We start from the raw sequence: 27,577 nt of genomic DNA on the forward strand, positions 1-27,577 counted from the left end.
TCGTTCTTTAGTTTCAAATGCAAACATTTAAACTTTACTTACAATAATACATAACGTAGACATTGTATATAGGAGACTTATTTACTATATATATATATATATATACAAAGTAAAATCTTTTCAATGTAAGATCACCAATTACAAATCAATTTTCGATACTTTAAATCAATAACTGCTGATCAAAAATGCTTATTGTTATATTTAACCAGCAACCAAATTCAATGTTGAGTCTGCTCAGATAGCTATGCAGACCTTGAAGAGTATCTACACTCAAAAAACATTAAATCCTTTTTACCTGTAATCCTTACATGGTTATCACATATTAGCTAAATAATTGTTTAAACCTGATATAGGACTTGCACTCAAAATCAGCAGCCTGAAAACTTAGACAGGGATGTTGCATTCAAGAGGAATGTTGGAAATATCTGACACAGGTTAGCAACATTATCATTATAGTATGAAATAATGTTTAAGCACTCTAAACATTAAATACATTTTAGAAAATATTTTGGTCTTTAGTTTGTATTGCAATAAACAGTTACTATTTCACACAGGGTGCAATTGTCCCCACATTTTTTTGCACCTCACACAATGAGGATGCTATTTCTGAAATCAGTATAAAATTTTGGCTCTTACTCTACAATACTCTGTATATACATCCTACTAAAAAAAGAAAGACATAATAGATTTGTTTCATCACAGATTGTAGCTTTTAAAACATGAAAGTATTCTACAAGTTGTACTGTCGATACAAACGCTTGCTGTTTCAGTGGCTCTGTGGCGCAATGGATAGCGCATTCGACTTCTAGTAGGTTGTAGTTATTCAAAGGTTGCGGGTTCGAGTCCCACCAGAGTCGTTCTTTAGCTTCAAATGCAAACATTTAAAATGTACTTAAAATGATACATAACATAGACATTGTATATGGGAGACCTATATACTATATATACAAAGTAATTATAGGCTGTTGACATAAAAATCATTTAAATGTAAGACCAGTTACAAATCAATTTTAGATACTCTAAATCAATAACTGGTAATAAAAATGTGGATGGTTATTTTTAACCAGCAATGAAAATATTATGTTGAGTCTGCTCACGTAGGAATACAAAGCTTAAAGTGTATCTAAAGTACACTCAAAAATCATAAAAAATCCTTAGATGGGTATTACAAATAACCTACACAATTGCTAAAACCTGATATAGGACTTGCACTTGAAAACAGCAAGAGGAAGACTCAGACATAGCTGTTGCATTTGGGAGAAATGTTATAAATATCTGACACTCGATAGCCATGTAATTATTATAATATAAATTAATATAAATATCTATACTGGTAAAATACAAAACCTATATAAATGTTACCAAAATGTTTCTGTCTTCAGTTTCTTTGCAACAAACACTCAATCAGACATGATGCAATTGTCCCCATATTGATTTGCACCTCACACAAAGTGGGAGCTATTTCTGATATCATTACAAAAATTTTACTCTCACTCTACGATACTCTCTTTACAGCATACTTAAAAAATAGAAAAATAAAAAGATTAGTTTCATCACAGATTGTGTCATTTAAATCATAAGAGTATTCAACACATTGTACTGTTGATACAAAAATATGATACATCAGTGGCTCTGTGGCGCAATGGATAGTGCATTGGACTTCTAGTAGGTTGTAGTTATTCAAAGGTTGCGGGTTCGAGTCCCACCAGAGTCGTTCTTTAGTTTCAAATGCAAAGATTTAAAGTTTACTTACAATAATACATAACGTAGACATTGTATACAGGAGACTTATTTACTATATATATATATACAAAGTAATGATAGGCTGGTGACATAAAAATCTTTTCAATGTAAGATCACCAATTACAAATCAATTTTCGATACTTTAAATCAATAACTGCTGATCAAAAATGCTTATTGTTATATTTAACCAGCAACCAAATTCAATGTTGAGTCTGCTCAGCTAGCTATGCAGACCTTGAAGGGTATCTACACTCAAAAAACATTAAATCCTTTTTACCTGTAATCCTTACATGGTTATCACATATTAGCTAAATAATTGCTTAAACCTGATATAGGACTTGCACTCAAAATCAGCAGCCGGAAAACTCAGACAGGGATGTTGCATTCAAGAGGAATGTTGGAAATATCTGACACAGGTTAGCAACATTATCATTATAGTATGAAATAAGATGAATATCTACACTGTTCAGCACTCTAAACATTAAATACATTTTAGAAAATATTTTGGTCTTTAGTTTGTATTGCAATAAACAGTTACTATTTCACACAGGGTGCAATTGTCCCCACATTTTTTTGCACCTCACACAATGAGGATGCTATTTCTGAAATCAGTATAACATTTTGGCTCTTACTCTACAATACTCTGTATATACATCCTACTAAAAAAAGAAAGACATAATAGATTTGTTTCATCACAGATTGTAGCTTTTAAAACATGAAAGTATTCTACAAGTTGTACTGTCGATACAAACGCTTGCTGCTTCAGTGGCTCTGTGGCGCAATGGATAGCGCATTGGACTGCTAGTAGGTTGTAGTTATTCAAAGGTTGTGGGTTAGAGTCCCATCAGAGTCATTCTTTAGCTTCAAATGCAAACATTTAAAATTTACTTAAAATGATACATAACATAGACATTGTATATGGGAGACCTATATACTATATATACAAAGTAATTATAGGCTGTTGACATAAAAATCATTTAAATGTAAGACCAGTTACAAATCAATTTTAGATACTTTAAATCAATAACTGGTAATAAAAATGTGGATGGTTATTTTTAACCAGCAATGAAAATATTATGTTGAGTCTGCTCACGTAGGAATACAAAGCTTAAAGTGTATCTACAGTACACTCAAAAATCATAAAAAATCCTTAGATGGGTATTACAAATAACCTACACAATTGCTAAAACCTGATATAGGACTTGCACTTGAAAACAGCAAGAGGAAGACTCAGACATAGCTGTTGCATTTGGGAGAAATGTTATAATTATCTGACACTCGATAGCCATGTAATTATTATAATATAAATTAATATAAATATCTATACTGGTAAAATACAAAACCTATATAAATGTTACCAAAATGTTTCTGTCTTCAGTTTCTTTGCAACAAACACTCAATCAGACATGGTGCAATTGTCCCCATATTGATTTGCACCTCACACAAAGTGGGAGCTATTTCTGATATCATTACAAAAATTTTACTCTCACTCTACGATACTCTCTTTACAGCATACTTAAAAAATAGAAAAATAAAAAGATTAGTTTCATCACAGATTGTGTCATTTAAATCATAAGAGTATTCAACACATTGTACTGTTGATACAAAAATATGATACATCAGTGGCTCTGTGGCGCAATGGATAGCTCATTGGACTTCTAGTAGGTTGTAGTTATTCAAAGGTTGTGGGTTCGAGTCCCACCAGAGTCGTTATTTAGTTTCAAATGCAAAGATTTAAAGTTTACTTACAATAATACATAACGTAGACATTGTATACAGGAGACTTATTTACTATATATATATATACAAAGTAATGATAGGCTGGTGACATAAAAATCTTTTCAATGTAAGATCACCAATTACAAATCAATTTTCGATACTTTAAATCAATAACTGCTGATCAAAAATGCTTATTGAAATATTTAACCAGCAACCAAATTCAATGTTGAGTCTGCTCAGCTAGCTATGCAGACCTTGAAGGGTATCTACACTCAAAAAACATTAAATCCTTTTTACCTGTAATCCTTACATGGTTATCACATATTAGCTAAATAATTGCTTAAACCTGATATAGGACTTGCACTCGAAATCAGCAGCCGGAAAACTCAGACAGGGATGTTGCATTCAAGAGGAATGTTGGAAATATCTAACACAGGTTAGCAACATTATCATGATAGTATGAAATAAGATGAATATCTACACTGTTCAGCACTCTAAACATTAAATACATTTTAGAAAATATTTTGGTCTTTAGTTTGTATTGCAATAAACAGTTACTATTTCACACAGGGTGCAATTGTCCCCACATTTTTTTGCACCTCACTCAATGAGGATGCTATTTCTGAAATCAGTATAACATTTTGGCTCTTACTCTACAATACTGTGTATATAAATCCTACTAAAAAAAGAAAGACATAATAGATTTGTTTCATCACAGATTGTAGCTTTTAAAACATGAAAGTATTCTACAAGTTGTACTGTCGATACAAAAGCTTGCTGCTTCAGTGGCTCTGTGGCGCAATGGATAGCGCATTGGACTTCTAGTAGGTTGTAGTTATTCAAAGGTTGTGGGTTTGAGTCCCACCAGAGTCATTCTTTAGCTTCAAATGCAAACATTTAAAATTTACTTAAAATGATACATAACATAGACATTGTATATGGGAGACCTATATACTATATATACAAAGTAATTATAGGCTGTTGACATAAAAATCATTTAAATGTAAGACCAGTTACAAATCAATTTTAGATACTTAAATCAATAACTGGTAATAAAAATGTGGATGGTTATTTTTAACCAGCAATGAAAATATTATGTTGAGTCTGCTCACGTAGGAATACAAAGCTTAAATTGTATCTACAGTACACTCAAAAATCATAAAAAAATCCTTAGATGGGTATTACAAATAACCTACACAATTGCTAAAACCTGATATAGGACTTGCACTTGAAAAGCGCAAGAGGAAGACTCAGACATAGCTGTTGCATTTGGGAGAAATGTTATAAATATCTGACACTCGATAGCCATGTAATTATTATAATATAAATTAATATAAATATCTATACTGGTAAAAATGCAAAACCTATATAAATGTTACCAAAATGTTTCTGTCTTCAGTTTCTTTGCAACAAACACTCAATCAGACATGGTGCAATTGTCCCCATATTGATTTGCACCTCACACAAAGTGGGAGCTATTTCTGAAATCATTACAAAAATTTGAATCTCACTCTACGATACTCTCTTTACAGCCTACTTAAAAAATAGAAAAATAAAAAGATTAGTTATATCACAGATTGTCATTTAAAACAAGAGTTTTCAACACATTGTACTGTTGATACAAAAACGTGGTACATCAGTGGCTCTGTGGTGCAATGGACAGCGCATTTGACTTCTAGTAGGTTGTAGTTATTCAAAGGTCTTGTGTTTGAGTCACACCAGAGTCGTTCTTTAGTTTCAAATGCAAAGATTTAAAGTTTACTTACAATAATAGATAACGTAGACATTGTATACAGGAGACTTATTTACTATATATATATATACAAAGTAATGATAGGCTGGTGACATAAAAATCTTTTCAATGTAAGATCACCAATTACAAATCAATTTTCGATACTTTAAATCAATAACTGCTGATCAAAAATGCTTATTGTTATATTTAACCAGCAACCAAATTCAATGTTGAGTCTGCTCAGATAGCAATGCAGACCTTGAAGGGTATCTACACTCAAAAAACATTAAATCCTTTTTACCTGTAATCCTTACATGGTTATCACATATTAGCTAAATAATTGCTTAAACCTGATATAGGACTTGCACTCGAAATCAGCAGCCTGAAAACTTAGACAGGGATGTTGCATTCAAGAGGAATGTTGGAAATATCTGACACAGGTTAGCAACATTATCATTATAGTATGAAATAAGATGAATATCTACACTGTTCAGCACTCTAAACATTAAATACATTTTAGAAAATATTTTGGTCTTTAGTTTGTATTGCAATAAACAGTTACTATTTCACACAGGGTGCAATTGTCCCCACATTTTTTTGCACCTCACACAATGAGGATGCTATTTCTGAAATCAGTATAACATTTTGGCTCTTACTCTACAATACTCTGTATATACATCCTACTAAAAAAAGAAAGACATAATAGATTTGTTTCATCACAGATTGTAGCTTTTAAAACATGAAAGTATTCTACAAGTTGTACTGTCGATACAAACGCTTGCTGCTTCAGTGGCTCTGTGGCGCAATGGATTGCGCATTGGACTTCTAGTAAGTTGTAGTTATTCAAAGGTTGTGGGTTAGAGTCCCATCAGAGTCATTCTTTAGCTTCAAATGCAAACATTTAAAATTTACTTAAAATGATACATAACATAGACATTGTATATGGGAGACCTATATACTATATATACTAAGTAATTATAGGCTGTTGACATAAAAATCATTTAAATGTAAGACCAGTTACAAATCAATTTTAGATACTTTAAATCAATAACTGGTAATAAAAATGTGGATGGTTATTTTTAACCAGCAATGAAAATATTATGTTGAGTCTGCTCACGTAGGAATACAAAGCTTAAAGTGTATCTACAGTACACTCAAAAATCATAAAAAATCCTTAGATGGGTATTACAAATAACCTACACAATTGCTAAAACCTGATATAGGACTTGCACTTGAAAACAGCAAGAGGAAGACTCAGACATAGCTGTTGCATTTGGGAGAAATGTTATAATTATCTGACACTCGATAGCCATGTAATTATTATAATATAAATTAATATAAATATCTATACTGGTAAAATACAAAACCTATATAAATGTTACCAAAATGTTTCTGTCTTCAGTTTCTTTGCAACAAACACTCAATCAGACATGGTGCAATTGTCCCCATATTGATTTGCACCTCACACAAAGTGGGAGCTATTTCTGATATCATTACAAAAATGTTACTCTCACTCTACGATACTCTCTTTACAGCATACTTAAAAAATAGAAAAATAAAAAGATTAGTTTCATCACAGATTGTGTCATTTAAATCATAAGAGTATTCAACACATTGTACTGTTGATACAAAAATATGATACATCAGTGGCTCTGTGGCGCAATGGATAGCTCATTGGACATCTAGTAGGTTGTAGTTATTCAAAGGTTGTGGGTTCGAGTCCCACCAGAGTCGTTATTTAGTTTCAAATGCAAAGATTTAAAGTTTACTTACAATAATACATAACGTAGACATTGTATACAGGAGACTTATTTGCTATATATATATATACAAAGTAATGATAGGCTGGTGACATAAAAATCTTTTCAATGTAAGATCACCAATTACAAATCAATTTTCGATACTTTAAATCAGTAACTGCTGATCAAAAATGCTTATTGAAATATTTAACCAGCAACCAAATTCAATGTTGAGTCTGCTCAGCTAGCTATGCAGACCTTGAAGGGTATCTACACTCAAAAAACATTAAATCCTTTTTACCTGTAATCCTTACATGGTTATCACATATTAGCTAAATAATTGCTTAAACCTGATATAGGACTTGCACTCGAAATCAGCAGCCGGAAAACTCAGACAGGGATGTTGCATTCAAGAGGAATGTTGGAAATATCTGACACAGGTTAGCAACATTATCATGATAGTATGAAATAAGATGAATATCTACACTGTTCAGCACTCTAAACATTAAATACATTTTAGAAAATATTTTGGTCTTTAGTTTGTATTGCAATAAACAGTTACTATTTCACACAGGGTGCAATTGTCCCCACATTTTTTTGCACCTCACACAATGAGGATGCTATTTCTGAAATCAGTATAACATTTTGGCTCTTACTCTACAATACTCTGTATATACATCCTACTAAAAAAAGAAAGACATAATAGATTTGTTTCATCACAGATTGTAGCTTTTAAAACATGAAAGTATTCTACAAGTTGTACTGTCGATACAAAAGCTTGCTGCTTCAGTGGCTCTGTGGCGCAATGGATAGCGCATTGGACTTCTAGTAGGTTGTAATTATTCAAAGGTTGTGGGTTTGAGTCCCACCAGAGTCATTCTTTAGCTTCAAATGCAAACATTTAAAATTTACTTAAAATGATACATAACATAGACATTGTATATGGGAGACCTATATACTATATATACAAAGTAATTATAGGCTGTTGACATAAAAAATCTTTTAAATGTAAGACCAGTTACAAATCAATTTTAGATACTTTAAATCAATAACTGGTAATAAAAATGTGGATGGTTATTTTTAACCAGCAATGAAAATATTATGTTGAGTCTGCTCACGTAGGAATACAAAGCTTAAATTGTATCTACAGTACACTCAAAAATCATAAAAAAAATCCTTATATGGGTATTACAAATAACCTACACAATTGCTAAAACCTGATATAGGACTTGCACTTGAAAACAGCAAGAGGAAGACTCAGACATAGCTGTTGCATTTGGGAGAAATGTTATAAATATCTGACACTCGATAGCCATGTAATTATTATAATATAAATTAATATAAATATCTATACTGGTAAAAATGCAAAACCTATATAAATGTTACCAAAATGTTTCTGTCTTCAGTTTCTTTGCAACAAACACTCAATCAGACATGGTGCAATTGTCCCCATATTGATTTACACCTCACACAAAGTGGGAGCTATTCCTGAAATCATTACAAAAATTTGAATCTCACTCTACGATACTCTCTTTACAGCCTACTTAAAAAATAGAAAAATAAAAAGATTAGTTTCATCACAGATTGTCATTTAAAACATAAGAGTATTCAACACATTGTACTGTTGATACAAAAACGTGGTACATCAGTGGCTCTGTGGTGCAATGGACAGCGCATTTGACTTCTAGTAGGTTGTAGTTATTCAAAGGTCTTGTGTTCGAGTCCCACCAGAGTCGTTCTTTAGTTCCAAATGCAAACATTTAAACTTTACTTACAATAATACATAACGTAGACACTGTATATAGGAGACTTATTTACTATATATATATATATACAAAGTAAAATCTTTTCAATGTAAGATCACCAATTACAAATCAATTTTCGATACTTTAAATCAATAACTGCTGATCAAAAATGCTTATTGTTATATTTAACCAGCAACCAAATTCAATGTTGAGTCTGCTCAGCTAGCTATGCAGACCTTGAAGGGTATCTACACTCAAAAAACATTTAATCCTTTTTACCTGTAATCCTTACATGGTTATCACATATTAGCTAAATAATTGCTTAAACCTGATATAGGACTTGCACTCGAAATCAGCAGCCGGAAAACTCAGACAGGGATGTTGCATTCAAGAGGAATGTTGGAAATATCTGACACAGGTTAGCAACATTATCATGATATTATGAAATAAGATGAATATCTACACTGTTAAGCACTCTAAACATTAAATACATTTTAGAAAATATTTTGGTCTTTAGTTTGTATTGCAATAAACAGTTACTATTTCACACAGGGTGCAATTGTCCCCACATTTTTTTGCACCTCACACAATGAGGATGCTATTTCTGAAATCAGTATAAAATTTTGGCTCTTACTCTACAATACTCTGTATATACATCCTACTAAAAAAAGTAAGACATAATAGATTTGTTTCATCACAGATTGTAGCTTTTAAAACATGAAAGTATTCTACAAGCTGTACTGTCAATACAAACACTTGCTGCTTCAGTGGCTCTGTGGTGCAATGGATAGCGTATTGGACTTCTAGTAGGTTGTAGTTATTCAAAGGTTGTGGGTTCGAGTCCCAGCAGAGTCATTCTTTAGCTTCAAATGCAAACATTTAAAATTTACTTAAAATGATACATAACATAGACATTGTATGTGGGAAACCTATATACTATATATACAAAGTAATTATAGGCTGTTGACATAAAAATCATTTAAATGTAAGACCAGTTACAAATCAATTTTAGATACTTTAAATCAATAACTGGTAATAAAAATGTGGATGGTTATTTTTAACCAGCAATCAAAATATTATGTTGAGTCTGCTCACGTAGGAATACAAAGCTTAAAGTGTATCTACAGTACACTCAAAAATCATAAAAAATCCTTAGATGGGTATTACAAATAACCTACACAATTGCTAAAACCTGATATAGGACTTGCACTTGAAAACAGCAAGAGGAAGACTCAGACATAGCTGTTGCATTTGGGAGAAATGTTATAATTATCTGACACTCGATAGCCATGTAATTATTATAATATAAATTAATATAAATATCTATACTGGTAAAATACAAAACCTATATAAATGTTACCAAAATGTTTCTGTCTTCAGTTTCTTTGCAACAAACACTCAATCAGACATGGTGCAATTGTCCCCATATTGATTTGCACCTCACACAAAGTGGGAGCTATTTCTGATATCATTACAAAAATTTTACTCTCACTCTACGATACTCTCTTTACAGCATACTTAAAAAATAGAAAAATAAAAAGATTAGTTTCATCACAGATTGTGTCATTTAAATCATAAGAGTATTCAACACATTGTACTGTTGATACAAAAATATGATACATCAGTGGCTCTGTGGCGCAATGGATAGCTCATTGGACATCTAGTAGGTTGTAGTTATTCAAAGGTTGTGGGTTCGAGTCCCACCAGAGTCGTTATTTAGTTTCAAATGCAAAGATTTAAAGTTTACTTACAATAATACATAACGTAGACATTGTATACAGGAGACTTATTTGCTATATATATATATACAAAGTAATGATAGGCTGGTGACATAAAAATCTTTTCAATGTAAGATCACCAATTACAAATCAATTTTCGATACTTTAAATCAATAACTGCTGATCAAAAATGCTTATTGAAATATTTAACCAGCAACCAAATTCAATGTTGAGTCTGCTCAGCTAGCTATGCAGACCTTGAAGGGTATCTACACTCAAAAAACATTAAATCCTTTTTACCTGTAATCCTTACATGGTTATCACATATTAGCTAAATAATTGCTTAAACCTGATATAGGACTTGCACTCGAAATCAGCAGCCGGAAAACTCAGACAGGGATGTTGCATTCAAGAGGAATGTTGGAAATATCTGACACAGGTTAGCAACATTATCATGATAGTATGAAATAAGATGAATATCTACACTGTTCAGCACTCTAAACATTAAATACATTTTAGAAAATATTTTGGTCTTTAGTTTGTATTGCAATAAACAGTTACTATTTCACACAGGGTGCAATTGTCCCCACATTTTTTTGCACCTCACACAATGAGGATGCTATTTCTGAAATCAGTATAACATTTTGGCTCTTACTCTACAATACTCTGTATATACATCCTACTAAAAAAAGAAAGACATAATAGATTTGTTTCATCACAGATTGTAGCTTTTAAAACATGAAAGTATTCTACAAGTTGTACTGTCGATACAAAAGCTTGCTGCTTCAGTGGCTCTGTGGCGCAATGGATAGCGCATTGGACTTCTAGTAGGTTGTAGTTATTCAAAGGTTGTGGGTTTGAGTCCCACCAGAGTCATTCTTTAGCTTCAAATGCAAACATTTAAAATTTACTTAAAATGATACATAACATAGACATTGTATATGGGAGACCTATATACTATATATACAAAGTAATTATAGGCTGTTGACATAAAAATCATTTAAATGTAAGACCAGTTACAAATCAATTTTAGATACTTTAAATCAATAACTGGTAATAAAAATGTGGATGGTTATTTTTAACCAGCAATGAAAATATTATGTTGAGTCTGCTCACGTAGGAATACAAAGCTTAAATTGTATCTACAGTACACTCAAAAATCATAAAAAAAATCCTTATATGGGTATTACAAATAACCTACACAATTGCTAAAACCTGATATAGGACTTGCACTTGAAAACAGCAAGAGGAAGACTCAGACATAGCTGTTGCATTTGGGAGAAATGTTATAAATATCTGACACTCGATAGCCATGTAATTATTATAATATAAATTAATATAAATATCTATACTGGTAAAAATGCAAAACCTATATAAATGTTACCAAAATGTTTCTGTCTTCAGTTTCTTTGCAACAAACACTCAATCAGACATGGTGCAATTGTCCCCATATTGATTTACACCTCACACAAAGTGGGAGCTATTCCTGAAATCATTACAAAAATTTGAATCTCACTCTACGATACTCTCTTTACAGCCTACTTAAAAAATAGAAAAATAAAAAGATTAGTTTCATCACAGATTGTCATTTAAAACATAAGAGTATTCAACACATTGTACTGTTGATACAAAAACGTGGTACATCAGTGGCTCTGTGGTGCAATGGACAGCGCATTTGACTTCTAGTAGGTTGTAGTTATTCAAAGGTCTTGTGTTCGAGTCCCACCAGAGTCGTTCTTTAGTTCCAAATGCAAACATTTAAACTTTACTTACAATAATACATAACGTAGACACTGTATATAGGAGACTTATTTACTATATATATATATATATATATACAAAGTAAAATCTTTTCAATGTAAGATCACCAATTACAAATCAATTTTCGATACTTTAAATCAATAACTGCTGATCAAAAATGCTTATTGTTATATTTAACCAGCAACCAAATTCAATGTTGAGTCTGCTCAGCTAGCTATGCAGACCTTGAAGGGTATCTACACTCAAAAAACATTTAATCCTTTTTACCTGTAATCCTTACATGGTTATCACATATTAGCTAAATAATTGCTTAAACCTGATATAGGACTTGCACTCGAAATCAGCAGCCGGAAAACTCAGACAGGGATGTTGCATTCAAGAGGAATGTTGGAAATATCTGACACAGGTTAGCAACATTATCATGATAGTATGAAATAAGATGAATATCTACACTGTTAAGCACTCTAAACATTAAATACATTTTAGAAAATATTTTGGTCTTTAGTTTGTATTGCAATAAACAGTTACTATTTCACACAGGGTGCAATTGTCCCCACATTTTTTTGCACCTCACACAATGAGGATGCTATTTCTGAAATCAGTATAAAATTTTGGCTCTTACTCTACAATACTCTGTATATACATCCTACTAAAAAAAGTAAGACATAATAGATTTGTTTCATCACAGATTGTAGCTTTTAAAACATGAAAGTATTCTACAAGCTGTACTGTCAATACAAACACTTGCTGCTTCAGTGGCTCTGTGGCGCAATGGATAGCGTATTGGACTTCTAGTAGGTTGTAGTTATTCAAAGGTTGTGGGTTCGAGTCCCAGCAGAGTCATTCTTTAGCTTCAAATGCAAACATTTAAAATTTACTTAAAATGATACATAACATAGACATTGTATGTGGGAAACCTATATACTATATATACAAAGTAATTATAGGCTGTTGACATAAAAATCATTTAAATGTAAGACCAGTTACAAATCAATTTTAGATACTTTAAATCAATAACTGGTAATAAAAATGTGGATGGTTATTTTTAACCAGCAATCAAAATATTATGTTGAGTCTGCTCACGTAGGAATACAAAGCTTAAAGTGTATCTACAGTACACTCAAAAATCATAAAAAATCCTTAGATGGGTATTACAAATAACCTACACAATTGCTAAAACCTGATATAGGACTTGCACTTGAAAACAGCAAGAGGAAGACTCAGACATAGCTGTTGCATTTGGGAGAAATGTTATAATTATCTGACACTCGATAGCCATGTAATTATTATAATATAAATTAATATAAATATCTATACTGGTAAAATACAAAACCTATATAAATGTTACCAAAATGTTTCTGTCTTCAGTTTCTTTGCAACAAACACTCAATCAGACATGGTGCAATTGTCCCCATATTGATTTGCACCTCACACAAAGTGGGAGCTATTTCTGATATCATTACAAAAATTTTACTCTCACTCTACGATACTCTCTTTACAGCATACTTAAAAAATAGAAAAATAAAAAGATTAGTTTCATCACAGATTGTGTCATTTAAATCATAAGAGTATTCAACACATTGTACTGTTGATACAAAAATATGATACATCAGTGGCTCTGTGGCGCAATGGATAGCTCATTGGACATCTAGTAGGTTGTAGTTATTCAAAGGTTGTGGGTTCGAGTCCCACCAGAGTTGTTATTTAGTTTCAAATGCAAAGATTTAAAGTTTACTTACAATAATACATAACGTAGACATTGTATACAGGAGACTTATTTGCTATATATATATATACAAAGTAATGATAGGCTGGTGACATAAAAATCTTTTCAATGTAAGATCACCAATTACAAATCAATTTTCGATACTTTAAATCAATAACTGCTGATCAAAAATGCTTATTGAAATATTTAACCAGCAACCAAATTCAATGTTGAGTCTGCTCAGCTAGCTATGCAGACCTTGAAGGGTATCTACACTCAAAAAACATTAAATCCTTTTTACCTGTAATCCTTACATGGTTATCACATATTAGCTAAATAATTGCTTAAACCTGATATAGGACTTGCACTCGAAATCAGCAGCCGGAAAACTCAGACAGGGATGTTGCATTCAAGAGGAATGTTGGAAATATCTGACACAGGTTAGCAACATTATCATGATAGTATGAAATAAGATGAATATCTACTCTGTTCAGCACTCTAAACATTAAATACATTTTAGAAAATATTTTGGTCTTTAGTTTGTATTGCAATAAACAGTTACTATTTCACACAGGGTGCAATTGTCCCCACATTTTTTTGCACCTCACACAATGAGGATGCTATTTCTGAAATCAGTATAACATTTTGGCTCTTACTCTACAATACTCTGTATATACATCCTACTAAAAAAAGAAAGACATAATAGATTTGTTTCATCACAGATTGTAGCTTTTAAAACATGAAAGTATTCTACAAGTTGTACTGTCGATACAAAAGCTTGCTGCTTCAGTGGCTCTGTGGCGCAATGGATAGCGCATTGGACTTCTAGTAGGTTGTAGTTATTCAAAGGTTGTGGGTTTGAGTCCCACCAGAGTCATTCTTTAGCTTCAAATGCAAACATTTAAAATTTACTTAAAATGATACATAACATAGACATTGTATATGGGAGACCTATATACTATATATACAAAGTAATTATAGGCTGTTGACATAAAAATCATTTAAATGTAAGACCAGTTACAAATCAATTTTAGATACTTTAAATCAATAACTGGTAATAAAAATGTGGATGGTTATTTTTAACCAGCAATGAAAATATTATGTTGAGTCTGCTCACGTAGGAATACAAAGCTTAAATTGTATCTACAGTACACTCAAAAATCATAAAAAAAATCCTTATATGGGTATTACAAATAACCTACACAATTGCTAAAACCTGATATAGGACTTGCACTTGAAAACAGCAAGAGGAAGACTCAGACATAGCTGTTGCATTTGGGAGAAATGTTATAAATATCTGACACTCGATAGCCATGTAATTATTATAATATAAATTAATATAAATATCTATACTGGTAAAAATGCAAAACCTATATAAATGTTACCAAAATGTTTCTGTCTTCAGTTTCTTTGCAACAAACACTCAATCAGACATGGTGCAATTGTCCCCATATTGATTTACACCTCACACAAAGTGGGAGCTATTCCTGAAATCATTACAAAAATTTGAATCTCACTCTACGATACTCTCTTTACAGCCTACTTAAAAAATAGAAAAATAAAAAGATTAGTTTCATCACAGATTGTCATTTAAAACATAAGAGTATTCAACACATTGTACTGTTGATACAAAAACGTGGTACATCAGTGGCTCTGTGGTGCAATGGACAGCGCATTTGACTTCTAGTAGGTTGTAGTTATTCAAAGGTCTTGTGTTCGAGTCCCACCAGAGTCATTCTTTAGTTCCAAATGCAAACATTTAAACTTTACTTACAATAATACATAACGTAGACACTGTATATAGGAGACTTATTTACTATATATATATATACAAAGTAAAATCTTTTCAATGTAAGATCACCAATTACAAATCAATTTTCGATACTTTAAATCAATAACTGCTGATCAAAAATGCTTATTGTTATATTTAACCAGCAACCAAATTCAATGTTGAGTCTGCTCAGCTAGCTATGCAGACCTTGAAGGGTATCTACACTCAAAAAACATTTAATCCTTTTTACCTGTAATCCTTACATGGTTATCACATATTAGCTAAATAATTGCTTAAACCTGATATAGGACTTGCACTCGAAATCAGCAGCCGGAAAACTCAGACAGGGATGTTGCATTCAAGAGGAATGTTGGAAATATCTGACACAGGTTAGCAACATTATCATGATATTATGAAATAAGATGAATATCTACACTGTTAAGCACTCTAAACATTAAATACATTTTAGAAAATATTTTGGTCTTTAGTTTGTATTGCAATAAACAGTTACTATTTCACACAGGGTGCAATTGTCCCCACATTTTTTTGCACCTCACACAATGAGGATGCTATTTCTGAAATCAGTATAAAATTTTGGCTCTTACTCTACAATACTCTGTATATACATCCTACTAAAAAAAGTAAGACATAATAGATTTGTTTCATCACAGATTGTAGCTTTTAAAACATGAAAGTATTCTACAAGCTGTACTGTCAATACAAACACTTGCTTCTTCAGTGGCTCTGTGGTGCAATGGATAGCGTATTGGACTTCTAGTAGGTTGTAGTTATTCAAAGGTTGTGGGTTTGAGTCCCAGCAGAGTCATTCTTTAGCTTCAAATGCAAACATTTAAAATTTACTTAAAATGATACATAACATAGACATTGTATGTGGGAAACCTATATACTATATATACAAAGTAATTATAGGCTGTTGACATAAAAATCATTTAAATGTAAGACCAGTTACAAATCAATTTTAGATACTTTAAATCAATAACTGGTAATAAAAATGTGGATGGTTATTTTTAACCAGCAATCAAAATATTATGTTGAGTCTGCTCACGTAGGAATACAAAGCTTAAAGTGTATCTACAGTACACTCAAAAATCATAAAAAATCCTTAGATGGGTATTACAAATAACCTACACAATTGCTAAAACCTGATATAGGACTTGCACTTGAAAACAGCAAGAGGAAGACTCAGACATAGCTGTTGCATTTGGGAGAAATGTTATAATTATCTGACACTCGATAGCCATGTAATTATTATAATATAAATTAATATAAATATCTATACTGGTAAAATACAAAACCTATATAAATGTTACCAAAATGTTTCTGTCTTCAGTTTCTTTGCAACAAACACTCAATCAGACATGGTGCAATTGTCCCCATATTGATTTGCACCTCACACAAAGTGGGAGCTATTTCTGATATCATTACAAAAATTTTACTCTCACTCTACGATACTCTCTTTACAGCATACTTAAAAAATAGAAAAATAAAAAGATTAGTTTCATCACAGATTGTGTCATTTAAATCATAAGAGTATTCAACACATTGTACTGTTGATACAAAAATATGATACATCAGTGGCTCTGTGGCGCAATGGATAGCTCATTGGACATCTAGTAGGTTGTAGTTATTCAAAGGTTGTGGGTTCGAGTCCCACCAGAGTCGTTATTTAGTTTCAAATGCAAAGATTTAAAGTTTACTTACAATAATACATAACGTAGACATTGTATACAGTAGACTTATTTGCTATATATATATATACAAAGTAATGATAGGCTGGTGACATAAAAATCTTTTCAATGTAAGATCACCAATTACAAATCAATTTTCGATACTTTAAATCAATAACTGCTGATCAAAAATGCTTATTGTTATATTTAACCAGCAACCAAATTTAATGTTGAGTCTGCTCAGCTAGCTATGCAGACCTTGAAGGGTATCTACACTCAAAAAACATTAAATCCTTTTTACCTGTAATCCTTACATGGTTATCACATATTAGCTAAATAATTGCTTAAACCTGATATAGGACTTGTACTCGAAATCAGCAGCCGGAAAACTCAGACAGGGATGTTGCATTCAAGAGGAATGTTGGAAATATCTGACACAGGTTAGCAACATTATCATTATAGTATGAAATAAGATGAATATCTACACTGTTAAGCACTCTAAATATTAAATACATTTTAGAAAATATTTTGGTCTTTAGTTTGTATTGCAATAAACAGTTACTATTTCACACAGGGTGCAATTGTCCCCACATTTTTTTGCACCTCACACAATGAGGATGCTATTTCTGAAATCAGTATTAAATTTTGGCTCTTACTCTACAATACTCTGTATATACATCCTACTAAAAAAAGTAAGACATAATAGATTTGTTTCATCACAGATTGTAGCTTTTAAAACATGAAAGTATTCTACAAGTTGTACTGTCGATACAAATACTTGCTGCTTCAGTGGCTCTGTGGCGCAATGGATAGCGCATTGGACTTCTAGTAGGTTGTAGTTATTCAAAGGTTGTGGGTTTGAGTCCCACCAGAGTCATTCTTTAGCTTCAAATGCAAACATTTAAAATTTACTTAAAATGATACATAACATAGACATTGTATATGGGAGACCTATATACTATATATACAAAGTAATTATAGGCTGTTGACATAAAAATCATTTAAATGTAAGACCAGTTACAAATCAATTTTAGATACTTTAAATCAATAACTGGTAATAAAAATGTGGATGGTTATTTTTAACCAGCAATGAAAATATTATGTTGAGTCTGCTCACGTAGGAATACAAAGCTTAAAGTGTATCTACAGTACACTCAAAAATCATAAAAAAATCCTTAGATGTGTATTACAAATAACCTACACAATTGCTAAAACCTGATATAGGACTTGCACTTGAAAACCGCAAGAGGAAGACTCAGACATAGCTGTTGCATTTGGGAGAAATGTTATAAATATCTGACACTCGATAGCCATGTAATTATTATAATATAAATTAATATAAATATCTATACTGGTAAAAATACAAAACCTATATAAATGTTACCAAAATGTTTCTGTCTTCAGTTTCTTTGCAACAAACACTCAATCAGACATGGTGCAATTGTCCCCATATTGATTTGCACCTCACACAAAGTGGGAGCTATTTCTGAAATCATTACAAAAATTTTACTCTCACTCTACGATACTCTCTTTACAGCATACTTAAAAAATAGAAAAATAAAAAGATTAGTTTCATCATAGATTGTGTCATTTAAAACATAAGAGTATTCAACACATTGTACTGTTGATACAAAAATATGATACATCAGTGGATCTGTGGCGCAATGGATAGCGCATTGGACTTCTAGTAGGTTGTAGTTATTCAAAGGTTGTGGGTTCGAGTCCCACCAGAGTAGTTCTTTAGTTTCAAATGCAAAGATTTAAAGTTTACTTACAATAATACATAACGTAGACATTGTATACAGGAGACTTATTTACTATATATATATACAAAGTAATGATAGGCTGGTGACATAAAAATCATTTAAATGTAAGACCAGTTACAAATCAATTTTCGATACTTTAAATCAATAACTGTTAATAAAAATGTGGATGGTTATTTTTAACCAGCAATCAAAATATTATGTTGAGTCTGCTCACGTAGGAATACAAAGCTTGAAGTGTATCTACAGTACACTCAAAAATCATAAAAAATCCTTAGATGGGTATTACAAATAACCTACACAATTGCTAAAACCTGATATAGGACTTGCACTTGAAAACAGCAAGAGGAAGACTCAGACATAGCTTTTGCATTTGGGAGATATGTTATAAATATCTGACACTCGATAGCCATGTCATTATTATAATATAAATTAATATAAATATCTATACTGGTAAAATACAAAACCTATATAAATGTTACCAAAATGTTTCTGTCTTCAGTTTCTTTGCAACAAACACTCAATCAGACATGGTGCATTTGTCCCTATATTGATTTGCACCTCACACAAAGTGGGAGCTATTTCTGAAATCATTACAAAAATTTTACTCTCACTCTACGATACTCTCTTTACAGCATACTTAAAAAATAGAAAAATAAAAAGATTAGTTTCATCACAGATTGTGTCATTTAAATCATAAGAGTATCCAACACATTGTACTGTTGATACAAAAATATGATACATCAGTGGCTCTGTGGCGCAATGGATAGCGCGTTGGACTTCTAGTAGGTTGTAGTTATTCCAAGGTTGTGGGTTCGAGTCCCACCAGAGTCGTTCTTTAGTTTCAAATGCAAACATTTAAACTTTACTTACAATAATACATAACGTAGACATTGTATACAGGAGACTTATTTACTATATAGATATCCAAAGTAATGATAGGCTGGTGACATAAAAATCTTTTCAATGTAAGATCACCAATTACAAATCAATTTTCGATACTTTAAATCAATAACTGCTGATCAAAAATGCTTATTGAAATATTTAACCAGCAACCAAATTCAATGTTGAGTCTGCTCAGCTAGCTATGCAGACCTTGAAGGGTATCTACACTCAAAAAACATTAAATCCTTTTTACCTGTAATCCTTACATGGTTATCACATATTAGCTAAATAATTGCTTAAACCTGATATAGGACTTGCACTCGAAATCAGCAGCCGGAAAACTCAGACAGGGATGTTGCATTCAAGAGGAATGTTGGAAATATCTGACACAGGTTAGCAACATTATCATGATAGTACGAAATAAGATGAATATCTACACTGTTCAGCACTCTAAACATTAAATACATTTTAGAAAATATTTTGGTCTTTAGTTTGTATTGCAATAAACAGTTACTATTTCACACAGGGTCCAATTGTCCCCACATTTTTTTGCACCTCACACAATGAGGATGCTATTTCTGAAATCAGTATAACATTTTGGCTCTTACTCTACAATACTCTGTATATACATCCTACTAAAAAAAGAAAGACATAATAGATTTGTTTCATCACAGATTGTAGCTTTTAAAACATGAAAGTATTCTACAAGTTGTACTGTCAATACAAAAGCTTGCTGCTTCAGTGGCTCTGTGGCGCAATGGATAGCGCATTGGACTTCTAGTAGGTTGTAGTTATTCAAAGGTTGTGGGTTTGAGTCCCACCAGAGTCATTCTTTAGCTTCAAATGCAAACATTTAAAATTTACTTAAAATGATACATAACATAGACATTGTATATGGGAGACCTATATACTATATATACAAAGTAATTATAGGCTGTTGACATAAAAATCATTTAAATGTAAGACCAGTTACAAATCAATTTTAGATACTTTAAATCAATAACTGGTAATAAAAATGTGGATGGTTATTTTTAACCAGTAATCAAAATATTATGTTGAGTCTGCTCACGTAGGAATACAAAGCTTAAAGTCTATCTACAGTACACTCAAAAATCATAAAAAAATCCTTAGATGGGTATTACAAATAACCTACACAATTGCTAAAACCTGATATAGGACTTGCACTTGAAAACCGCAAGAGGAAGACTCAGACATAGCTGTTGCATTTGGGAGAAATGTTATAAATATCTGACACTCGATAGCCATGTAATTATTATAATATAAATTAATATAAATATCTATACTGGTAAAAATGCAAAACCTATATAAATGTTACCAAAATGTTTCTGTCTTCAGTTTCTTTGCAACAAACACTCAATCAGACATGGTGCAATTGTCCCCATATTGATTTGCACCTCACACAAAGTGGGAGCTATTCCTGAAATCATTACAAAAATTTGAATCTCACTCTACGATACTCTCTTTACAGCCTACTTAAAAAATAGAAAAATAAAAAGATTAGTTTCATCACAGATTGTCATTTAAAACATAAGAGTATTCAACACATTGTACTGTTGATACAAAAACGTGGTACATCAGTGGCTCTGTGGTGCAATGGACAGCGCATTTGACTTCTAGTAGGTTGTAGTTATTCAAAGGTCTTGTGTTCGAGTCCCACCAGAGTCGTTCTTTAGTTCCAAATGCAAACATTTAAACTTTACTTACAATAATACATAACGTAGACACTGTATATAGGAGACTTATTTACTATATATATATATACAAAGTAAAATCTTTTCAATGTAAGATCACCAATTACAAATCAATTTTCGATACTTTAAATCAATAACTGCTGATCAAAAATGCTTATTGTTATATTTAACCAGCAACCAAATTCAATGTTGAGTCTGCTCAGTTAGCTATTCAGACCTTGAAGGGTTTCTACACTCAAAAAACATTAAATCCTTTTTACCTGTAATCCTTACATGGTTATCACATATTAGCTAAATAATTGCTTAAACCTGATATAGGACTTGCACTCGAAATCAGCAGCCGGAAAACTCAGACAGGGATGTTGCATTCAAGAGGAATGTTGGAAATATCTGACACAGGTTAGCAACATTATCATTATAGTATGAAATAAGATGAATATCTACACTGTTAAGCACTCTAAACATTAAATACATTTTAGAAAATATTTTGGTCTTTAGTTTGTATTGCAATAAACAGTTACTATTTCACACAGGGTGCAATTGTCCCCACATTTTTTTGCACCTCACACAATGAGGATGTTAGTTCTGAAATCAGTATAAAATTTTGGCTCTTACTCTACAATACTCTGTATATACATCCTACTAAAAAAAGAAAGACATAATAGATTTGTTTCATCACAGATTGTAGCTTTTAAAACATGAAAGTATTCTACAAGTTGTACTGTCGATACAAAACGCTTGTTGCTTCAGTGGCACTGTGTCGCAATGGATAGCGCATTGGACTTCTAGTAGGTTGTAGTTATTCAAAGGTTGTGGGTTCGAGTCCCACCAGAGTCATTCTTTAGCTTCAAATGCAAACATTTAAAATTTACTTAAAATGATACATAACATAGACATTGTATATGGGAGACCTATATACTATACTAGGTGCTTCATCGCGCCCTACGGGCGCTCTTCACACCGTCGCAAGGGGCTACGCCCCCTTAACCCTTGCATGCCTTTCTGGGGTTCAATATTTGTGTTATATGGAGTATCACCTGCATTCCTTTGTTAGTGGTTAAATATTGCACAATGAAAGGGTGTGCGATGGTGAAGGAGGCGCAGCCCCTTGCGACGGCGTGAACCGCACCTGCAGGCCACAATGTACAGAATGTAGCGGGTGCGGGGGGTACTGCGGATGGTGTCTGTAGATGCTGCGGATGGAGGGGGGGTGGAAGTGGGGGTGGGGCCCGGATGGGGAAGGGTTGGGAGGTGCTGCGGATGGGGGAGGGGCAGAGGAGTGGGGGATGCAGATGAGGGAGGGGTCCGGAGGCACTGAAGGTGGGGGAGGGGCAGGGGTGCCAATGGTGGGGGAGGGGCTGGTGTGGGGATGTTGCAGATGGGTGAAGGGTTCCGGAGGTGCTGTGGGATGGGAAGGGGCGGGAGTGCTGCTGGTGGGGTAGGGGTCCGCAGGTGCCATGGGTAGGAGAGGGGCAGGTACGGGTGTTGCGGCGGATGGGGAAGGAGGTCCGGAGGTGCTGCAGGTGGTGGAGGGGCAGGTGCGGGGGTGCCATTGGTGGGGGAGGGGTGGGTGAGGGGGGGACCGCGGATGGAGGAGGGTGTCTGCAGATGCTGCGGGTGGAGGGGGGCAGGTGTGGGGGAGACATATAAGGGGGGTGAACGGATGAGGGGGCCTGGAGATTGCTGGGGGTGGTGAAGGGGCGGAGGAGTGGGAGCCGCGGGTGGTGTAGGGGGTCTGGAAGCACAGCATGTGGGGGAGGGGTGGAGTGCCGCATGTGGTGGAGGGGAAGGTGCAGAGGTGTGGTGCATTGGGGAGAGGTCTGGAGGTGCTGCGGGTACTGTACCTGCCAAAAAGGTAGTTTGAGGGTATGCAGTAACAGGGCCAGGACAGGGGTGACAGGGTCAGAACAGGGTTGACTGGGCCAGGACAGGGGTGACAGGGTCAGAACAGGGGTGACAGGGTCAGAACAGGGGTGACGGGGCCAGGACACGGGCGACGAGGCCAGGACAGAAATGACAGGGACAGGATAGGGGTGACAGGGTCAGTGTAGGGGCGGCAGGACCAGGACAGGGGTGACAGGGCCAGTATAGGGTTGACAGGGCAAGCACAGGGGTGACAGGGCCAGGATAGGGGTAGCAGGGCCAGCATAAGGGTGACAGGGCCAGGATAAGGGTGAAAGGGCCAGGATAAGGGTGAAAGGGCCAGGATAAGGGTGGCAGGTCAAGGCCAGGGTGACAGGGACATGACAGAACACAGGGCACGGGAGAGATTGGTATTAGGGACAGAACAGTGGTGACAGACAGATGTGTCTTACCGGAGTCACTGCTGCTGGCTGCTGCTGGTCCACTCCAACCTGTTGGGATCTGCTGCTGGTGGAGACTTGGCATGGCTGACTCTCTTAGGCTGTAGTACTGCTTCCTCTGCCCGTCCGCATCACTCCCCCCCTCCTCAGTCACACACCGCAGACCTCGCGCAGCTGCCGGGCACTGTGGTAAGGTGAGACTGGGAGTGACTGGTTAGCCCCCAGGAGATGCTGCGGCTGGAGGGAGGAGGGGGTCATAGCATTCACGTGGCGCGGACCTCACGGCTGCTGGGCACTATGGTAAGGGGAGACTGGGAGTAACTGGTTAGCTCCCAGGAGACGCTGCTGCTGGAGGGAGGAGGGGGTCAGAGCCTGCAAGCAGCGCGGACTTCTGCAGCGCTACCCGCCGGCTAAAGTGTGTGAAGGAGCTGGGCGCACCTCACTGTGGGTGGCAGCGCTGCAGCTAGCGGTGGGGTTGCCGGGGCTGGAGATAACAGAGGCAGTACGGAAAGTGCACAGCGGCTGGTGACCCACAAAACTACAGCTAAGAAGCATGGAGTGTGCCAGAAAGTGACGCTCCTCCCCGCCAGAGAGACCCTGCTGAGTATGCTGATGTGGGGGTTAAGTATGGCATACCCCCTCACACACCCCCATACCTCCCAAATGTCCCAATTTTCGCGGGACAGTCCCATTTTTGGGGGTCTGTCCCGCTGTCCCACCCGCGGGTCGCAGTGTCCTGCGGTGGGGGGGGGGGGGGGAGGCAGTTGGAAAGCTCCTGTACTCGCTGTTCTGCTTAGCAGAGCAGCGGTGAATAGTGGAGACAGAGGGGTGTTACGGATTAAGGGGGGGTTCCAGCAGCCGAGCCTGATTAAGGGGGGGGGCAGGCGGTACGTACCGTTGGCCCCACAGTTTTAGGGGTCCCCCCGGCTCGAGTAGCTCTGTCCCAGCTCAGAAGCTCCCCCAGCAACAACGGCAGCATTGTGCTACAGTCAGCACACGCTGCTGCGTGTTGGCAGGTCTGTGGTGTTGCAGGGAGGCAGCAGTCTCCCTGCTTTCTTCTGCCTGTGCGGGTGTGTAGGGGGGAGCGACCACCTCCTCTGGATTTAGCCCTAGCTGAGGGGCCAAAATTCCATAAAAATAAAAAAAAACAAAAAAACCCCGGAATTTGCATAAGGGGGCGTGGCCTCGCGTAGCGCGATTAGGTCACGCCCCCAACCCCACAGCAGGCACAGCAATGAGATAGGGCTCCCCTGTCTCAAGCACCCTGTGCCCCCCGGACTCATAATCAGCCCCTGGGGGCATGCCAGCAGCTCACAGAGCGCTGGGCATGCCCCCTCACTGACGAAAACGGGGCCCTCCCATGAAGCCACGCCCCCTTTTCGCTGTGTGTGTGTGTGTGTGTGTGTGTGTGTGTGTGTGTGTGTGTGTGTGTGTGTGTGTGTGTGTGTGTGTGAGATAGCTGGGAGGTATGCACCCCTGCCTGTGCCATGTCCATACCATCTGCTTGACTGCTTCTGCAGCTGCTCCTAGTGTCCTATAGATTTGGCCAGATCTGTGACTCATTTGACTAACTCCGCCCACTGTTGTGACTCCGCCCAGCGTTAGCAAATGAATCACAAAATCACAGTTCTGGGCTATTATATAGGAGATATACAAAGTAATTATAGGCTGTTGACATAAAAATCATTTAAATGTAAGACCAGTTACAAATCAATTTTAGATACTTTAAATCATTAACTGGTAATAAAAATGTGGATGGTTACTTTTAACCAGCAATCAAAATATTATGTTGCGTCTGCTCACGTAGGAATACAAAGCTTAAAGTGTATCTACAGTACACTCAAAAATCATAAAAAATCCTTAGATGGGTATTACAAATAACCTACACAATTGCTAAAACCTGATATAGGACTTGCACTTGAAAACAGCAAGAGGAAGACTCAGACATAGCTGTTGCATTTGGGAGAAATGTTATAAATATCTGACACTCGATAGCCATGTAATTATTATAATATAAATTAATATAAATATATATACTGGTAAAAATACAAAACCTATATAAATGTTACCAAAATGTTTCTGTCTTCAGTTTCTTTGCAACAAACACTCAATCAGACATGGTGCAATTGTCCCCATATTGATTTGCACCTCACACAAAGTGGGAGCTATTTCTGAAATCATTACAAAAGTTTTACTCTCACTCTACGATACTCTCTTTACAGCATACTTAAAAAATAGAAAAATAAAAAGATTAGTTTCATCACAGATTGTGTCATTTAAAACATAAGAGTATTCAACACATTGTACTGTTGATACAAAAATATGATACATCAGTGGCTCTGTGGCGCAATGGATAGCGCACTGGACTTCTAGTAGGTTGTAGTTATTCAAAAGTTGTGGGTTCGAGTCCCACCAGAGTCATTCTTTAGTTTCAAATGCAAAGATTTAAAGTTTACTTACAATAATACATAACGTAGACAATGTATACAGGAGACTTATTTACTATATATATATATATATATATATATATACAAAGTAATGATAGGCTGGTGACATAAAAATCTTTTCAATGTAAGATCACCAATTACAAATCAATTTTCGATACTTTAAATCAATAACTGCTGATCAAAAATGCTTATTGTTATATTTAACCAGCAACCAAATTCAATGTTGAGTCTGCTCAGCTAGCTATGCAGACCTTGAAGGGTATCTACACTCAAAAAACATTAAATCCTTTTTACCTGTAATCCTTACATGGTTATCACATATTAGCTAAATAATTGCTTAAACCTGATATAGGACTTGTACTCGAAATCAGCAGCCGGAAAACTCAGACAGGGATGTTGCATTCAAGAGGAATGTTGGAAATATCTGACACAGGTTAGCAACATTATCATTATAGTATGAAATAAGATGAATATCTACACTGTTAAGCACTCTAAATATTAAATACATTTTAGAAAATATTTTGGTCTTTAGTTTGTATTCCAATAAACAGTTACTATTTCACACAGGGTGCAATTGTCCCCACATTTTTTTGCACCTCACACAATGAGGATGCTATTTCTGAAATCAGTATAAAATTTTGGCTCTTACTCTACAATACTCTGTATATACATCCTACTAAAAAAAGAAAGACATAATAGATTTGTTTCATCACAGATTGTAGCTTTTAAAACATGAAAGTATTCTACAAGTTGTACTGTCGATACAAACGCTTGCTGCTTCAGTGGCTCTGTGGCGCAATGGATAGCGCATTGGACTTCTAGTAGGTTGTAGTTATTCAAAGGTTGTGGGTTTGAGTCCCACCAGAGTCATTCTTTAGCTTCAAATGCAAACATTTAAAATGTACTTAAAATGATACATAACATAGACATTGTATATGGGAGACCTATATACTATATATACAAAGTAATTATAGGCTGTTGACATAAAAATCATTTAAATGTAAGACCAGTTACAAATCAATTTTAGATACTCTAAATCAATAACTGGTAATAAAAATGTGGATGGTTATTTTTAACCAGCAATGAAAATATTATGTTGAGTCTGCTCACGTAGGAATACAAAGCTTAAAGTGTATCTAAAGTACA

The 27,577-nt window shown here is 35.0% G+C and overlaps 14 non-coding genes across 14 annotated transcripts; all 14 read left to right on the forward strand.

The window, feature by feature from the left end:
• The first annotated feature begins 1,628 nt into the window (after positions 1 to 1,628).
• On the forward strand, positions 1,629 to 1,714 carry TRNAR-UCU (transfer RNA arginine (anticodon UCU)). The gene is given in 2 exon segments: positions 1,629 to 1,665; positions 1,679 to 1,714. It is a non-coding gene; the product is annotated as a tRNA-Arg (tRNA).
• A 796-nt stretch (positions 1,715 to 2,510) lies between these two features.
• TRNAS-GCU (transfer RNA serine (anticodon GCU)) lies at positions 2,511 to 2,596 on the forward strand. The gene is given in 2 exon segments: positions 2,511 to 2,547; positions 2,561 to 2,596. It is a non-coding gene; the product is annotated as a tRNA-Ser (tRNA).
• A 771-nt stretch (positions 2,597 to 3,367) lies between these two features.
• On the forward strand, positions 3,368 to 3,453 carry TRNAR-UCU (transfer RNA arginine (anticodon UCU)). Its single transcript is given in 2 exon segments — positions 3,368 to 3,404; positions 3,418 to 3,453. It is a non-coding gene; the product is annotated as a tRNA-Arg (tRNA).
• A 796-nt stretch (positions 3,454 to 4,249) lies between these two features.
• On the forward strand, positions 4,250 to 4,335 carry TRNAR-UCU (transfer RNA arginine (anticodon UCU)). The gene is given in 2 exon segments: positions 4,250 to 4,286; positions 4,300 to 4,335. It is a non-coding gene; the product is annotated as a tRNA-Arg (tRNA).
• A 1,650-nt stretch (positions 4,336 to 5,985) lies between these two features.
• TRNAR-UCU (transfer RNA arginine (anticodon UCU)) lies at positions 5,986 to 6,071 on the forward strand. Its single transcript is given in 2 exon segments — positions 5,986 to 6,022; positions 6,036 to 6,071. It is a non-coding gene; the product is annotated as a tRNA-Arg (tRNA).
• A 1,653-nt stretch (positions 6,072 to 7,724) lies between these two features.
• Positions 7,725 to 7,810, forward strand: TRNAR-UCU (transfer RNA arginine (anticodon UCU)). The gene is given in 2 exon segments: positions 7,725 to 7,761; positions 7,775 to 7,810. It is a non-coding gene; the product is annotated as a tRNA-Arg (tRNA).
• A 3,376-nt stretch (positions 7,811 to 11,186) lies between these two features.
• On the forward strand, positions 11,187 to 11,272 carry TRNAR-UCU (transfer RNA arginine (anticodon UCU)). Its single transcript is given in 2 exon segments — positions 11,187 to 11,223; positions 11,237 to 11,272. It is a non-coding gene; the product is annotated as a tRNA-Arg (tRNA).
• A 1,642-nt stretch (positions 11,273 to 12,914) lies between these two features.
• On the forward strand, positions 12,915 to 13,000 carry TRNAR-UCU (transfer RNA arginine (anticodon UCU)). Its single transcript is given in 2 exon segments — positions 12,915 to 12,951; positions 12,965 to 13,000. It is a non-coding gene; the product is annotated as a tRNA-Arg (tRNA).
• A 1,653-nt stretch (positions 13,001 to 14,653) lies between these two features.
• Positions 14,654 to 14,739, forward strand: TRNAR-UCU (transfer RNA arginine (anticodon UCU)). The gene is given in 2 exon segments: positions 14,654 to 14,690; positions 14,704 to 14,739. It is a non-coding gene; the product is annotated as a tRNA-Arg (tRNA).
• Positions 14,740 to 18,112: 3,373 nt separating this feature from the next.
• Positions 18,113 to 18,198, forward strand: TRNAR-UCU (transfer RNA arginine (anticodon UCU)). Its single transcript is given in 2 exon segments — positions 18,113 to 18,149; positions 18,163 to 18,198. It is a non-coding gene; the product is annotated as a tRNA-Arg (tRNA).
• Positions 18,199 to 19,832: 1,634 nt separating this feature from the next.
• TRNAR-UCU (transfer RNA arginine (anticodon UCU)) lies at positions 19,833 to 19,918 on the forward strand. The gene is given in 2 exon segments: positions 19,833 to 19,869; positions 19,884 to 19,918. It is a non-coding gene; the product is annotated as a tRNA-Arg (tRNA).
• Positions 19,919 to 20,712: 794 nt separating this feature from the next.
• On the forward strand, positions 20,713 to 20,798 carry TRNAR-UCU (transfer RNA arginine (anticodon UCU)). Its single transcript is given in 2 exon segments — positions 20,713 to 20,749; positions 20,763 to 20,798. It is a non-coding gene; the product is annotated as a tRNA-Arg (tRNA).
• Positions 20,799 to 26,319: 5,521 nt separating this feature from the next.
• TRNAR-UCU (transfer RNA arginine (anticodon UCU)) lies at positions 26,320 to 26,405 on the forward strand. Its single transcript is given in 2 exon segments — positions 26,320 to 26,356; positions 26,370 to 26,405. It is a non-coding gene; the product is annotated as a tRNA-Arg (tRNA).
• An 810-nt stretch (positions 26,406 to 27,215) lies between these two features.
• On the forward strand, positions 27,216 to 27,301 carry TRNAR-UCU (transfer RNA arginine (anticodon UCU)). Its single transcript is given in 2 exon segments — positions 27,216 to 27,252; positions 27,266 to 27,301. It is a non-coding gene; the product is annotated as a tRNA-Arg (tRNA).
• Positions 27,302 to 27,577: the final 276 nt, after the last annotated feature.

The sequence above is a fragment of the Pseudophryne corroboree genome, chromosome 4 (assembly GCF_028390025.1).
Source record: "Pseudophryne corroboree isolate aPseCor3 chromosome 4, aPseCor3.hap2, whole genome shotgun sequence".
Lineage (NCBI taxonomy): Eukaryota > Metazoa > Chordata > Amphibia > Anura > Myobatrachidae > Pseudophryne > Pseudophryne corroboree.